This window comes from Triticum dicoccoides, chromosome 6B, assembly GCF_002162155.2.
Source record: "Triticum dicoccoides isolate Atlit2015 ecotype Zavitan chromosome 6B, WEW_v2.0, whole genome shotgun sequence".
Classification (NCBI taxonomy): Eukaryota; Viridiplantae; Streptophyta; class Magnoliopsida; order Poales; family Poaceae; genus Triticum; species Triticum dicoccoides.
The window spans coordinates 677,420,124-677,436,512 of record NC_041391.1 but is presented as its reverse complement, the minus strand read 5'-3'; positions in this window follow the sequence as shown (position 1 = coordinate 677,436,512).

Below are 16,389 nucleotides of genomic sequence, written 5' to 3'. Positions count from 1 at the left end.
GTTATTGTTCGATTAAACCATGAGGCAATCAATGATGAATTACTCAAGTTCTGAGATTCAAGTCAATTGACTACAAAACCCTACATATGAGGCATGCATGTCATGCTTATCAGGCTAAAAATCGGCAGGTCAATCTGGAGTTAAGAGATCTTGGCCCAACTGACGCCCTCACTCTCTTGGTTGATGAGAAGGCGAGCGGCATTCAGGATGTCGCCGCCAGTTGCCTTGCTTTGACATTGCGGCCATCAACCTTGTGTTGAAGCACAACCTTGCCCCTCGGGTTCGCGAGATTGATTCATGCATGATCTTCACCAAATAAATGAGATGAAGACATGAGAACAACACGTTTGGTAACCTTTGAGGCAGGAATTGGGAGTATGTACAAGGGGGCTCGCATAGACATTAATCATGGGAAATACTCCCTCCATACCAAAAAGTTAGTACAAAGTTAAGACACTTATTTTGATACGGAGAGTACACTTTAACTCCGGTTCCCTTCTTTGGTAAAATGATGTGAATTAGTATAGGGAGAAGGCCCTCCTTAGTTCACTAATTAATAAAGTTTTCATGGGAAGAAAACAACCATTCCACTTCCCACTTGAACATTCATTCCCTCTAGATAAGCCTTCTGCACCAAGTGCCCAGCTTGATAAGCTACCAACAAATAATTACATCAAGGATTGACCTTATGCAAGGGACGTGATTATATTGATGGCCATCTGCAACGAGCTGCTGGCCGGCCAGAGGTGGAAAGCTATCTAACTTAACCTAACCCATGGCTCCTAACTAATGCACATCGAGTTAATCGCTGTTAAAAAAACTGAAAAGTTATAGTTGATTAAGCCATTGTTAACGTTTACTCACCAGATGGTGATGATGATCCGGTGTCCTTGGTAAAATCAACCAAACAATTGATTACTGTGAAGAAAAGCTGATCGATTATTGTAGGAGATGTATGTGTGTGCCCGGTTGCATTCATCGATTGTATATATTACTCGTGGAACATTCTAGTCTTCCACGGCGATAACTCATCAAGTACTACTGCTAATACCACTCTGGGCTAAGTCAGACAAAGCATATAGATCAGTGATTGATACCCTAAGCTTATCTCGAGAGATATTTTTGCATGTAATGTTGAAATAAGCTTCTTCGACCTCTACCTTATTAAACAGCCAAGAGATAATGATGCATGCAGTATCATCCGCTAAGTAATTAAGCCATATGTCCCAATCGTGTAAAGTGTCCTCTGACGTTAGGAGTCCTAGGTTTTGGCTAAGCATGTACCAAATATTCAAACTAATCAAGTCACTGATCGACATAGACATAGAACTGATCTAGGCTTATCAAGGTTTCTAATTTAGCTTGCACCATCAAACTGTAGCCCTGAGAAAATTGAGCGGCTCTTTGTTGAACTTACGGCCTACCCTCTGTTCATCATCCTAATCCGTGGTTCCGCTCACAATAGTATTGAGGCTAGAGGGTAGAGACCAGTATATATGTATAGAGTTATTCCGGTTTAGTTTAAACCGTGTACAGATAAGTTTCCAGACAATCAATCTGTTTAAACAAACACTTCTGATTAGCACACAACCAACCATGATCATTAGTAACCAAATAGGAGTCTCAAGTTCTCAACTTAATCTGCAACAAGGTCTCATCACGCATGTGTGAGTCATTTGCCGGCAATAAATTCCAATTCAAATCTGCAGGCTTTTAAACAATCCATATTGCCAAATTATGGTCAAACTGGTCATTCCTATCGTGCTGTAACCAGGTTATCTAAGCAACATTTAATTTCTAGTACACACATGTACTGTACTTCCAGCATAAAGTAACGGCTTCCTCACTAACTTCGGTCCAAGTTTCCATGTACACAGTACATGTATATGATGCTTTCAATTCCACATCAACAATTTCAAGGAGATAAAATGGGCAGTGATATAAATCTTGTAAGCATACAGACATATACTGAATATTCCAACACTTTCCTTCCAGATGTTTTTTTGTACTCCCTCCATCCGTTCTAGATATATCCCCTTTTATCCATTTTGATAACAAGTATTTTCGGATGGATGGAGTACTAGCTCATGGTTGATTCTTCTGTAGAACAGATCAGTGACACTGTCGCCCACACATACACACATGGTGGCCAAGGACAACATGCATGATCTGACTGTCATATACTACTCCACATGATTTTCAGGCAAGCAATAAGCCAATAATGTAGTGCGTACATGGTACAGTACTGCACAAAATAACCAAAAAAAGTTAGGCACACACGAAAGGCTCTCCGACGGAGTCCGACGAGAGAAGCGGCCATTCTGCTGGCTGAGTCATGGCCGATTCACGCGTGCATGTGCTCGGCCACGCAAGGCAATCACGCTGCCGGAATTAGGCATGTCGGTCGGCGTCCCGGATAAAAGAAAGTTGCACAGGGTAGCCGTACGATATTCTCACAAGAAAACAAAATGCCGGACCTGAGCCATGAGGTGAGTGGGTGATCGAGCTCCTCCCACCAATGGGGGAGGGCAAAAGCAGGCGAAGCTCAGCTCTTGCGTGCGCTCCTTATTGCAGGAACGGAACTGGGCAAAAATTCAGGATCCCAGATCCGATCCAACGCACACTGATTGCCCTCTTCAGTCGGGGGACATGACCTAGTAAATTAGTAAGAAATGCGAGTATACAATTGTGTGGGTGCTAACGAGGATATGTACTGGATCTTTCTAGAAGAATTCACAGAAAAAATATGTAAAACTCATACCCGCAGGGGGCGGACGATCCCAGCTACGGACGGATACATGTGAAAATTTGATCCCATTTTGCCTGTCGACCTGTCGCTAGCTCGCGCAATCCTGTTAATCTATACAAGTACTATAGATCCTTGTCGTCGGCCGTGATTAAAAATCTATACAAGTACTATAGATCAATATTCTGCTAAGTAAACTAGCTGCCTACGTCGACGTGAAAGAGAGAGCTAGCTGGTGATCCAACGTTTCTGCTCCGGTGCTCCCCCTGGCTGAACGTGAGTGGGAAAAACACAAGGACGGTTCAGATGCGTTGATGGCGGTTCTTAACGAGGGGCATGATGGTCATTTCAGGTGGGCGTAGAGCGCGTGTAGACGAGTCGTAGAGCCCTTACGAGTCCGCACCGGCCCGTGTATTATTGTACGCCGGGCGTGTACGTGTATTATACGCTGGCGGTTCCATTTCGCCGCGGTCGTGCGCGTGCACGTGTGCGTGGATATTTTCCAAAAAAAGGCCCCTAGTATAAGAGGAGGGGAACGGGCACTGGCCGCATCGGCCACCCCATTTCCCACAAATCGCCTCCCTCTCCCTCCTCTCTCCTCTGCCTCATCGTCTCCCTCATCGGTCATCCCACCTTCTCGCTCACCACCACTGCCTCCCTCTCTTCTCCTGCGTGCTTCTGGCTCGGATGGAGCAAGGCCGTGGAGAAGCCGCCGTCGCGGACGGAGATCTGGAGAGGACGGGCGCAGAGACCTTGGCAGATGCCGTGCAGGCCCTCGTCGGCGGTGCGGGTGCAGGAGGTGCTGCATCCCCACGCGCTGGATCGATCGCTGCAACGGCGGATGTGGAGGAGAAGAAGGTGGCCGTGGCGGACTCCGCCGTGCTGGAGCTTGGCGTGACGGCGTCGAGCGGCCCATCTCATGGACCTGCGGAGGCCGGCGGCGAGCACGTCGACCTGCATGTAATCCTTGCCAGCAGTCCCCTCCGTTTCTAGTTACCCCCATTAAGCAGTAGATTTAGGTGTTAGGTTTTTTGTTGTTGTTGCTAGTAGCTGCATCGATCCCCTTCTGATAATTAGGGTTTTTAGATGTTTAATTGATTTATAGTGAAGGTTAAGTTTGGATTTTTTGATTGAACCATCTAGTAGATCTACTAGTTGGGGTTTTTTAATTAGATGTTTAGTTGGGGTTTTTTGTATTGGATTCAATTATAGACACTGATATGTAGAATCTATGATTTAATCATCCAGTAGATGTAGTAGTTAGGGTTTTTTTGTATTGGATTAATTTATAGGCAGTTATATGTAGAATCTGTGATTGAATCATCCAGTGGATGTAGTAATTAGGTTTTTTAATTAGATGTTTAGTTAGGTTATTTATATTAGAATCTGGATTGCCGCATGTGCTAAGATTCTGTTCTGTGCTGGATATGTTGTTAGATTTGTTGTGCATATTCCCAAAGTGGGCCACGGTAGGGGCTGAGCAGACACCCAGTGTATCTATTAAAGTTGATATTGTACGAATGAGGTTTAAATCCTACTTCCTTCATTTGAAGTGTATCAATTAATTGTTGAAATGAACACAGTGCGTTTAACTAGTGCGCAATTTAAAAATAGTTAGCAGCTTCACTTCATTATCTATAAACTAAAATTGTAGGTAGGTTTATTTTTTATCTGTAGGATTGCTGTACTTATAAAGCAAACCATAAGTAGGTTTGCTAGACATGCAACTATGCCAGATGACCAAGTCATATTAAATTTATGTTGCATAACTCCATGCATGAATGTCATATGAAATAGTTCCACACCTAGCTCCAAAAATTGCACAAAGATTCCTTTCCTGAAGCTCATGGCATTACAACATACCATCCAATATATGGTTCAGAGAATAGGGCAGCTGATGCACCACTATGTACATTACATGAGCCAGATGAAGTAAATGCAATTGCTTGTTGTCAACCATAATGGCTCACTGATATAGTTGCAGGGTACAACAAAGAATGTACTACCTCCATTGATAGACTTGAGCACTCACAAGATTATTATTGGTGCCTAGGCTGGCATTATAGTTTGAAGGACCACAGTCAGCATGATCTAAATTTTTAGTTTGACCAAGCTATCATTGCAGAATGCTTGACCTTTGGATACAGTTTAATTTTAGGTCAAAGTATCATTTTAGGTTATTAGAAGCACATTGCAGATTGCTTGACCTTTGCATACTGTGTTATGTAGTTAGTAGTATAATTGAATTAATTACTTATATTGCAGAATGAGGAAGCTGCTGGCCACAAGAGGAAGCTAGACATCGATGGGTTCAACGACCCGTCTGATTCTGACGACGACGAGGAGGTGTCACCAAGCTGTTTTTGTCTGTTTATTAATCTGTGTGAGAGGTTGTTTGTTGATGATGCCCTATATGAATGCCTCTAAATTGGAAAGTTATGTAGTTCATTCATTGATATCATAAAGTTGTGTTGTTTGTTTATTAATTAGCTCTAAATGGCATATTTGTGGTCTTTGATCATGAAACCATATCTGAATGCACATAAATGGAAATATTGTTTTGTTTGTCCATTGAATTATTCTAAAATGGAAAGTTTTATTATACTTTCAATTAATTCCTCTAAAAGTTGTGTTGTTTGTGCATTAATTAGCTGTAAATGGGATATGTGTGATGTTTTTTCATGAAACCATATATGAATGCATATAAATGGAACTATTTTGTTGTTTGTCCATTAAATTCTTCTAAATGGAATTATTCTGTTGTTTGTGCATTAATTAGCTATAAATGGGCTATTAGGTTTGATTGTTCATTAAATTCTAGTAAATGGCAATTATCTGATGTTTGTTAATTACATTACTCTAAATGGGAAGTATGTATTTATGCAAATCATTTGTATGTGCAGTACAAATCTGGAGATGAGGTGGAAGAGTGGAACCACAAGTCCTTCATTGAGCATGAAGCCAACAAGATCAGGGAGAAGGGGAAGGCGGCGTACTACAAGTGCGGCAAGTTCAGGTGCCCATACTGCACCAGTAAGCCAATTCCCAAGGATGGGCTGTATGAGCAACTTATGTCGCATGCACGCGGTTTAACAAAGAGTGGGAGCGACGTGAAGATCAGGGCAGAGCATGCAGCCCTCCTGAAGGCTATGGGTCCCATCTAGTCACCCTCTGTGAAGCTGGTAGTGGTAGTAATCATCAATATAGTTGATGATGTTTAACTTTTGCGCTAGTATGGTTATGAACTGTGAATCTAGAAGGTCGGAGTGTTTGTGAACTGTTAAGTAGTATGGCAGACTCTTAAGTAGTATGGCAGACTCATAAGTATGGCAGAGACTTAATTAATCTAGTATGTCTCTGAAGTATATCAACTGTCTAGATGCAGGTCAGCTATGATTTGTTGTAGTGTTTATATTCTGATGCTGCAATGATCACAGTAGGTGCTTCAATGTTGCTTGAGTGATGAGACATGCTGCATAGAGTGGGCATGTGCTTGGTAATGGTGTGTGCAAAGAACAAGCCTTATCTATATAGGATAGATAGTGAAAAACATTGACTTGAGGTTTTCATAAGTTAGCACGATCGAATCTTCCATTACAAATATATTATTAAATTTAGAAAATGTTGAAAATCATTTTTGTCAATGTCCTTAAGTTAGCATGATTGAATATTCCATTTCAAATATATTATAAAAATTGGAAAATGTTTAAAATCCTTTTTTGTCAATGTTCATAAGTGAGCATGATTGAATATTCCATTTCAAATATATTTTTAAAATTAGAAAATGTTTAAAATCCTTTTTTTTCAATGTTCGTAAGTGAGCATGATTGAATATTCCATTTCAAATATATTTTTAAAATTAGAAAATGTTGAAACTCTTTTTTGTCAATGTTCATAAGTTAGCATGATTGAAACTTCCATTTGAAATATATTATAAGAATTAGAAAAATTGTGAAAATCTTTTTTTTTCAATGTTCATAAGTTAGCAAGATTGAATCTTCCATTTCTAATATATTTTAAAAAGTGGAAATTTTGGAGGTGGTCGATAAAATCACCGCCTTCTGGAGGGACCATTTGGTCTAACTTACATGGTGATCTTTTGCACCACCTCCTAATAACCCAAATTTTCTTTTACATGATGACCCACATGTGCCAAACATGGCTAACAAAGAAAATTTGGAAAAAAAATTACAATGCCCCCTTCAGCTATAGACCGATGTTTTGACCAGTCAGTCTATAGGGAAGTATAAATTCAAAAAAAATAAAAAAAATATAAAACCTTGGAAACCTAGCTTTGTTTGTGCAAGAGGTCATGTGTGCAAAAGTTGAGGTTATTTGGAGGTGGTCGAAAAAATCACCGCATTCCGGAGGGACCATTTGGTCAGTTAAGCCAGTTTTTATACAAAGGTCATTTTTTCCACCACCTCCAAATCACCCAAGTTTTCTTTTACATGGTGACCCACATGTGCCAAACATGGCTATCAAAGAAAAATTGGAAAAATAAATTACAATGCCCCCTTGAGGTATAGACCGATGTTTTGATCAATCAGTCTATAGGGCAGTATAAATTCAAAAAAAATAAAAAAAAATATGAAATCTTGGAAACCTAGCTTTGTTTGTGCAAGAGGTCATGTGTGCAAAATTTGAGGTGATTTAGAGGTGGTCGAAAAAAATCACCGCATTCCGTAGGGACCATTTGGTCTAACTTAAGCCAGTTTTTGAACAAAGGTCATTTTTTCCACCACCTCCAAATAATCCTAGTTTTCTTTTACATGGTGACCCACATGTGCCAAACATGGCTATCAAAGAAAAATTGGAGAAAAGAAATATTACAATGCCCCCTTGAGGTATAGACCGATGTTTTGATCAGTCAGTCCATAGGAAAGTATAGATTAAAAAAATAAAAAAAATAAAACCTTGGAAACATAGCTTTGTTTGTGCAACAGGTCATGTGTGCAAAAGTTGAGGTGATTTGGGGGTGGTCGAAAATATCACTGCATTCCGGAGGGACCATTTGGTCTAACTTAACCCAGTTTTTGAACAAAGGTCATTTTTTCCATTACCTCCAAATCACCCAAAATTTCTTTTACATGGTGACCCACATGTTCCAAACATGGCTATCAAAAAAAATTGGAAAAAAGGAAATTTTACAATGCCCCCTTGAGGTATAAACCGATGTTTTGATCAGTCAGTCTATAGGGCGGTAAAAATTAAAAAAAATTAAAACAATATAAAACCGTGGAAACCTAGCTTTGTTTATGCAAGAGATCATTTGTGCAACAGTTGAGGTGATTTGGAGGTGGTCGAAAAAATCACCGCATTCTGGAGGGACCATTTGGTAACTTAAGCCAGTTTTTGAACAAAGATCATTTTTCCACCATCTCCAAATCACCCAAGTTTTCTTTTACCTGGTGACCCACATGTGCCAAACATGTCTATTAAAGAAAATTAGGAAAAAGGAAATTTTACAAGGCCCCCTTGAGGTATAGACCGATGTTTTGACCAGTCAGTCTAGAGGGCAGTATAAATTCAAACAAAAATTAAAAAAATATAAAACCTTGGAAACCTAGCTTTGTTTGTGCAAGAGGTCATGTGTGCAAAAGTTTGGAAACCATGTACAAGTCGGAGCATTCGGGTCTGCCGAAAGGCAAGTCTGAAAGAGGTTTTCTTTCCCGGTCCCACCAAATGATTGCAAATTTTATGCACACCCTACGATGACCATGGCATGCATGCATGACTTGACTAGGAGCAGAATTCATGCACCACAGCCTCATTTTTGTTGAAATTCCATTAATAGCCATGTGTATTACATGTAAGTGAGCATGTGTAAAATTTATTAGAAGATTTGATGTAGATCAAAACACATGTCAATTGAAAAAAATATGTGTATTGCATGCAAGTGAGTATGTGTAAAATTTAGCACGTGTTTTGAAGAAGATCAAAACAAATGTTTATTGCAAAAAAATGCCCACCTGCCGGAGGCAGGAGAAATCTAACACCACGGCCTGCATACGGCTAGGAACCCAACCGTTCAGGGGCCAGGATGGAGGCCCATGGTGCAGAATATCTTCTGGTAGGCCCCATGGGGCAGAGGGGATTAGAGTTAGGCAATGTACTACCTGCATTTGAGAGGAGCTCGAGTGGGGTGTCATAGCCGGATATATAAACCGGTGTGGCGTCCTCTCGCTTGGTGAGGTTGGACTAAACTCCCACCCGTACTCACTCCCACCACCCCACGGCTGTGCCTGCATGGCTCTGCCTTGGGCCCAATTCGGGTGTGCTGGCCCAGGGCAGCCCGACCCGCACGCTGAAATAATTCACTATTTTAAATTATTTGATTTGTTTGCGTTTTATATTCTATTTTATTTTACTTCTTAATTCCAAATTTTCTTTTATTTTTTATATTTCTAGTATTTAAAATCTAATCTCTTTTTTCTATATTATTTCTAAGAGTGTTTACTATAATTAAAAAATCTTCCAGATTATGCTGTGTTTTATTTCATTTGTTTGTTCTCTTTTTAATATTTATAATATTTACAAAATATAAATTAAAAAGGTGTGTTTCTTATCTTTTTTATATTTGAAATATTTTTACTTTGTAAGATACATTTTTTATGTTTTTTTAACTTCTTTATTCTAATATGTTATCTTTTATTTCACTTCTTCATTCTAATATATCTTATATTTTTTATATTTGAATAAATTTTTAAATGTAAGATAATATGTTGTCTTTCATTGCACTTATTCATTCAAATTTTTCTTATGTTTTCTATATTATCCTCTTTTCTTTGTTCCGACAGTTATTACTTTAAATAATGTACGATATCATCATATCTTTTATTTCACTTTTCATGTTTGTCCTTCCTAATTAGAAATTTTCTTTTCTGTTTGATACTTGTAATATGTTTAAATCAAATCTATTTGGGACAATCGCATGCATGCATCCACATGCACCATGTACTACAAGCAGGTTTTTCTTGTCGGTCTCACCAATTGAGACCAAACTTTAGGCACTCCCAAGGATGACCATGGCATGCATGCATGTCTAGACTAGCAATAGAATTCATACACCACGGCTTCATTTTTGTTGAAATTCCATTAATAGCCATGTGTATTTCATGTAAGTGAGCATGTGTCAAATTTATTAGTTCTGACTTATGAGCACGAGAGGAATACATAGACACTGGAATATCCTCATGCTTAAACTAGAAAGAGAACAAAAGAAAACTGAAACTATCAGCTGATTTGGTTCCAAGTGAGCAAATACTAGTTAGTAGCAGTAGCCACTAATTAAACAACAACGCTGCAGAGGTGCAACCACACCCACGGTTAATAAGGAGAGCAGTGCACAGGAGACAACAAGGGCAACAACTCCAGGGTGATTCAATTGCAAGTGATCACAACAACAATTCAGCTACTAGTTCATCAATGCATGAGGAAGGGCATGGTTACCTCACCGGTGGAATCCGTAGATCTCACCAAGCTAGGGAGGGTCACACACTGACACTCACAGATCCATGACCGAGATCAAGAATCCTATGCAACAAAAGCAACAGGATATATGTCATCAAAGAAGCATCATAGTCAGAATCAGATTCAGAAATTTCAGCATAAGTACCATTGTAAAATTCTATAATCAAGTAGAAATGTCAACCAGAAGTTGAAATAAATGCAGCAATCAAACTGCAAAACCAAGAGTTTGGTCGTTACATCACAAAGCAGCAGCCCATTAACACAACTTGGACATAACTAATGACATCCAGCTTATAGAAACCATTTAAGAGACAGCTGATTTTACTCCAGATCACATGCTAGTTAGCAACTATAGCCACTAATTAAGCAACAGTGCCACAATGCTACCATAACCACAGTTAATAAGTAGAGCAGCGCTTAGAAAAGGCAATAACTCATGGTTGATTCGATTGCAAGTTATCACGACAACAATTCAGTTACTAGTTCATCAACGGTTGAGGAAGGGCATAGTCACCTCGCCGGTGCAATCCACAGACCCAAGCAAGCTAGGGAGGGCCACGCACTCGCAGATCCAGATCCACCACCTGCGCAAGAAAACCACGGGATATACCATCAGAGAGGCATCAGAAACAGAAGTCAAAATGCAAAAACGCAAACACATCTAGTATTTGCTCACTTGGAACCAAATCAGCTCGGAGCTGTTGGCCTTGCTACTTTCCTTGTTAACTGTGATTACTGAACCAATTGGACAACAACCATCTATTTTGTAACAACTACAGTTAACTTGGGAGAAATCCAACCAAACCAATTGGTAAACAAAATTGCACTGAATTTTTGGGGCATCAAGCAAGCAACTTAATTGGCAAACAATGAAATTTAGTTTTGGAGCAGCAAGGAAACTCAGCATTACATAGTATAAATAAATGAAGTTTGTCGTGGTTCAAAGGAACATGTGTATATTTCTTGTCATGGCACCGTAAAAGTTGCAGATTAGGTAGGCAGCAAGGTTGGTCAAGTAAAAGCAACTGGAACTACATGACCTACACATCATCAAAATTAAGTCTGAATCATCTACCCGTAGATAGCAGAAAGCCAGGGTAACAGTAGCTAGTAGCACTCTAGTAGTACTGAAGCAATTGAATTGAATCTCCAAGACATGTGGATCTGCCTGCCAGACAGCAGGAATTCACATCTGACAGAACATTTCATCCTCACTGAGGGAGTCCTGGACTAAGGGGTGTCCGGATAGCCGAACTATCATCATCGGCCGGACTCCAAGACTAAGAAGATAGAAGGTTGAAGACTTCGTCCCGTGTCCGGATGGGACTTTCCTTGGCATGGAAGGCAAGCTTGGCAATACGGATATGTAGATCTCCTACCATTGTAACCGACTCTGTGTAACCCTAGCCCTCTCCGGTGTCTATATAAACCGGATGGCTTTAGTCCATAGGACGAACAACAATCATACCATAGGCTAGCTTCTAGGGTTTAGCCTCCTTGATCTCGTAGTAGATCTACTCTTGTAATACCCACATCATCAATATCAATCAAGCAGGACGTAGGGTTTTACCTCCATCAAGAGGGCCCGAACCTGGGTAAAACATCGTGTCCCTTGTCTCCTGTTACCATCCGCCTAGACGCACAGTTCGGGACCCCCTACCCGAGATCCGCCAGTTTTGACACCGACATTGGTGCTTTCATTGAGAGTTCCTCTGTGTCCTCACCGATAGGCTCGATGGCTTCTTCGATCATCAACAACGATGCAGTCCAGGGTGAGACCTTCCTTCCCGGACAGATCTTCGTATTCGGCGGCTTTGCACTGCGGGCCAATTCGCTTGGCCATCTGGAGCATTTCGAAAGCTACGCCCCTGGCCGTCAGGTCAGATTTGGAAGTTTGAACTTCACGGCTGACATCCGCGGGGACTTGATCTTCGATGGATTCGAGCCACAGCCGAGCGCGCCGCACTGTCACGACGGGCATGATTTAGCTCTGCAGCCGGACAGTACCCTGGAGGCCGCACACGAGTCCGCTCCGATCTTCAATTCAGAGTCGGCTGCGCAGATCGAGGACGGGTGGCTAGACACCGCCTCGGGGGCTGCAACCTCTACGATGATAGAGCCGAACACTGACCTTGTCCCTCATGAAGCTTGTGACTCGGAGGTGCCGGACTCCGAACCTTCCGCGCCCCCTCCAATTGAATCCGATTGGGCGCCGATCATGGAGTTCACCACTGCGGACATCTTTCAACACTCACCTTTCGGTGACATCTTGAGTTCGCTAAAGTATCTCTCGTTATCAGGAGAGCCCTGGCCGGACTGCGGTCAGGACGGTTGGGATGCGGACGACGAAGAAATTCAAAGCCCACCCACCACCCACTTAGTAGCCATTGTCGATGATCTAACCGACATGCTAGACTTCGACTCCGAAGACATCGATGGTATCGACGACAATGCCGGAGACGACCAAGAACCAGCGCCTACTGGGCACTGGAAAGCCACCTCAACTCACGATGTATACATGGTGGATGCGCCAAAGGATGGGAATGGCGAAGGAACAGCGGAGGATGACCCCTCCAAGAAACAGCCCAAGCGCCGGCGTCAGCGGCGCCGCTCTAAATCCCGCCACAGCAAGAATGGAGATTCCGACACCGGAGATAATAACACCCTAGACAGTGCCGACGACAACCCCCTCCAGCAAGATTCAGCACAGGAGGACGGAGACGCCATCCCTCATGAGAGAACGACAGATGAAGAGGTAGAGGATTACATGCCTCCCTCCGGAGACGAGGCAAGCCTCGACGACGACGAATTCGTCGTGCCTGAGGATCCCGTCGAACAAGAGCGTTTTAAACGCAGGCTTATGGCCACGGCAAACAGCCTCAAGAAAAAGCAGCAGCAGCTTAGAGCTGATCAAGATCTGCTAGCCGGCAAATGGACTGAAGTACTCGTGGCCGAAGAGCATGAGCTCGAACGCCCCTCCAAAAGCTACCCTAATCGCAAGCTGCTCCCCCGATTAGAGGAGGAGGCATATGAACCTGCATCACCAGCAGACAATATGGCTGACCGACCACCCCGTGGCCGCGACAGAGAGGCCTCTAGGCCCTCCACTAGAACCGTACCCCGGCATCGCTCGAAAAGCACAAGGCCACAGGGGAACGCTCCGGACTTGCGAGATATATTGGAGGATAAGGTAAGACAATCAAGATCGATCTATGGATCGCGTGGGTGCCCCATGACACGTGACGACAACCGTCGCGCCAGACACAGTAAGTCCGGCTGGGCCGAACACAGTAGACAAGGCTCTCTTGAACTTCGTCGTGATATTGCCCAATACAGAGGCGCCGCACACCCGCTATGCTTCACAGATGAAGTAATGGATCATCAAATCCCCGAAGGGTTTAAACCCATGAACATTGAATCTTATGATGGCACAACAGACCCCGCAGTTTGGATCGAGGACTATCTCCTTCATATCCACATGGCCCCCGGTGATGATCTCCACAGCATCAAATACCTCCCACTTAAGCTTAAAGGACCAGCCCGACATTGGCTTAACAGCTTGCCAGCAGAGTCAATTGGGAGTTGGGAAGACCTGGAAGCCGCATTCCTCGATAACTTCCAGGGCACGTACGTGCGACCAACAGACGCTGACGACCTAAGCCATATAATTCAGCAGCCAGACGAATCGGCCAGACAATTCTGGACACGGTTCCTAACTAAGAAAAATCAAATCGTCGACTGTCCGGATGCGGAGGCCCTCGCGGCCTTCAAACATAACATCCGCGACGAGTGGTTGCCCGACACTTAGGACAAGAAAAGCCGAAATCCATGGCAGCCCTCACATCACTCATGACCCGCTTCTGCGCGGGTGAGGACAGCTGGCTAGACCGCAGCAACAACCTCAGCAAAAACTCTGGCAGTCCGGATATCAAGGACCGCAATGGCCGGTCGCGTCGCAACAAAAACAAACGCCGCATTAACAGCGACAATAGCGAGGATACGGCAGTCAATGCCGGATTCAGAGGCTCTAAACCCGGTCAGCGCAAAAAGCCATTCAAAAGAACTACCCCGGGTCCGTCCAATTTGGACAGAATACTCGACCGCTCGTGCCAGATACACGGCACCCCCGAAAAGCCAGCTAACCACACCAACAGGGACTCTTGGGTATTCAAGCAGGCAGGCAAGTTAATTGCCGAAAACAACGACAAGGGGCTGCATAGCGATGACGAGGAAGAGACCCGACCGCCGAACAATAGAGGACAGAAGGGTTTCCCCCCACAAGTGCGGACGGTGAACACAATATACGCAACCCACATACCCAAATGGGAGTGGAAGCGTGCACTCAGGGATGTATACGCGATGGAGCCAGTTGCCCCGAAGTTCAATCCATGGTCCTCCTGCCCGATCACTTTTGACCGAAGGGACCACCCCACCAGCATCCGCCACGGCAGATTCGCCGCATTGGTTTTAGACCCAATCGTCGATGGATTTCACCTCACCAGAGTCCTGATGGACGGCGGCAGCAGCCTGAACCTGCTTTATCAGGATACAGTGTGCAAAATGGGCATAGACCCTTCAAGGATTAAACCTACCAAGATGACGTTTAAAGGCGTCATACCAGGTGTAGAAGCCAATTGTACAGGCCCAGTTACACTGGAAGTGGTCTTCGGATCCCCGGATAACTTCCGAAGCGAGAAGTTAATCTTTGACATAGTTCCGTTCCGCAGCGGCTAGCATGCTCTGCTCAGACGTACCGCGTTTGCAAAGTTCAACGTGGTGCCGCACTACGCATACCTCAAGCTCAAGATGCCAGGCCCTCGAGGAGTCATCACGGTCAACGGAAACACTGAACGCTCTCTTCAAACGGAGGAACATACAGCGGCTCTCGCGGCAGAAGTACAGTGCAGCCTCCTAAGGCAATTCTTGAGTCCGGCCGTTAAGCGACCGGACACGACTAAACGCGCACGGAGTAACCTACAACAAGACCACCTGGAATGTTCCGAGCACGCGTAGAAGTGCGGCCCCAACCCCAGCCCCTACAAAATTTCAAGACAGGTCCTTCGCATACATCATTACGCTCTGGAGATACCATGGGCATGGGGGAGGGGCACGACCACGATAGGCCCAGAATGCGGCTTAACCACACCAGGGGCTCTCAAGTGTCTCGTTCTTTTTCTCTTTCTCTCTTTTTCTTATTTTTACCCACAGGACTCTGTTCATCAGAGGCCATGTCCGGCAGCAGACCTGCCAAACTCATGGTGCAACAGCCAGGGAAGGAGAAAGGCTACGACGAATATCCAGGTGGTCTCCATTACGAGCATTAAATCTGTTTTATACACCATTCCGCAGCCTACCCCTGGAGGGGGACATGTTTAACAGTCCCATCCCTTGCTTATCGCACCATTTGTATCGTTCTGCATTCACAGCAGTATTTCTTGAATAAACAATGCAACATCCTTTTGCTCATAATTGCATTTCTTTCTTATACATATATGACATGTTGCATCCGTACACTTTGGTACGGCTAAATACACCAGGGGCTTATGCTTCCCGCGTCATGGTGTGATAAGTCCGAACACTTTCACAAGTGCGGCACCCCGAACTTATAGCATTATATGCATCGGCTCCGAATCATGTCTTGGTTCAATATTTGGGTTTGCCCGGCTCCCATGTTTTGGTACCTTATGTTCCATTGTATCGGCTAAGGTAGCACTGGGAGAACCACTGCGATTGCACCCCAGTTGAGCTGGGCGAGCGCCTCAGTGGAGAAAGCTAAAACTGACCGTCATGATGAGGCGAGAGCCGGTCGCTGTTCGAGAGGTTTTTTGCGAGTCCCTAAAGACTTATGCCACTTAGAGCGAGGAGCCGGCTTTGTCCGGCCCAGGCATGGATAGTGCCCCAAATTTGGCCTTCCGAACACTAGGGGCTTCGCCGAAATTTAAAATTATAGAATTCTATGGCTAAGTGAAAGTGTTCAAGCATTATAAGTCCGGTTGCCTTGTTCGTTGTGTTGAGCGCCTCCCTAGATGGACCCAAAAATGGGCACAAGAGTGCTCAAATTTATCCAGAACACCCCAGGACTCATGGCATGGGGGCTGAAGCCGACGACTTGCCATCTCTCAATTTGATAAACAGCCGCACAGAAGGTAATATTTTAAATTAACAAGCAT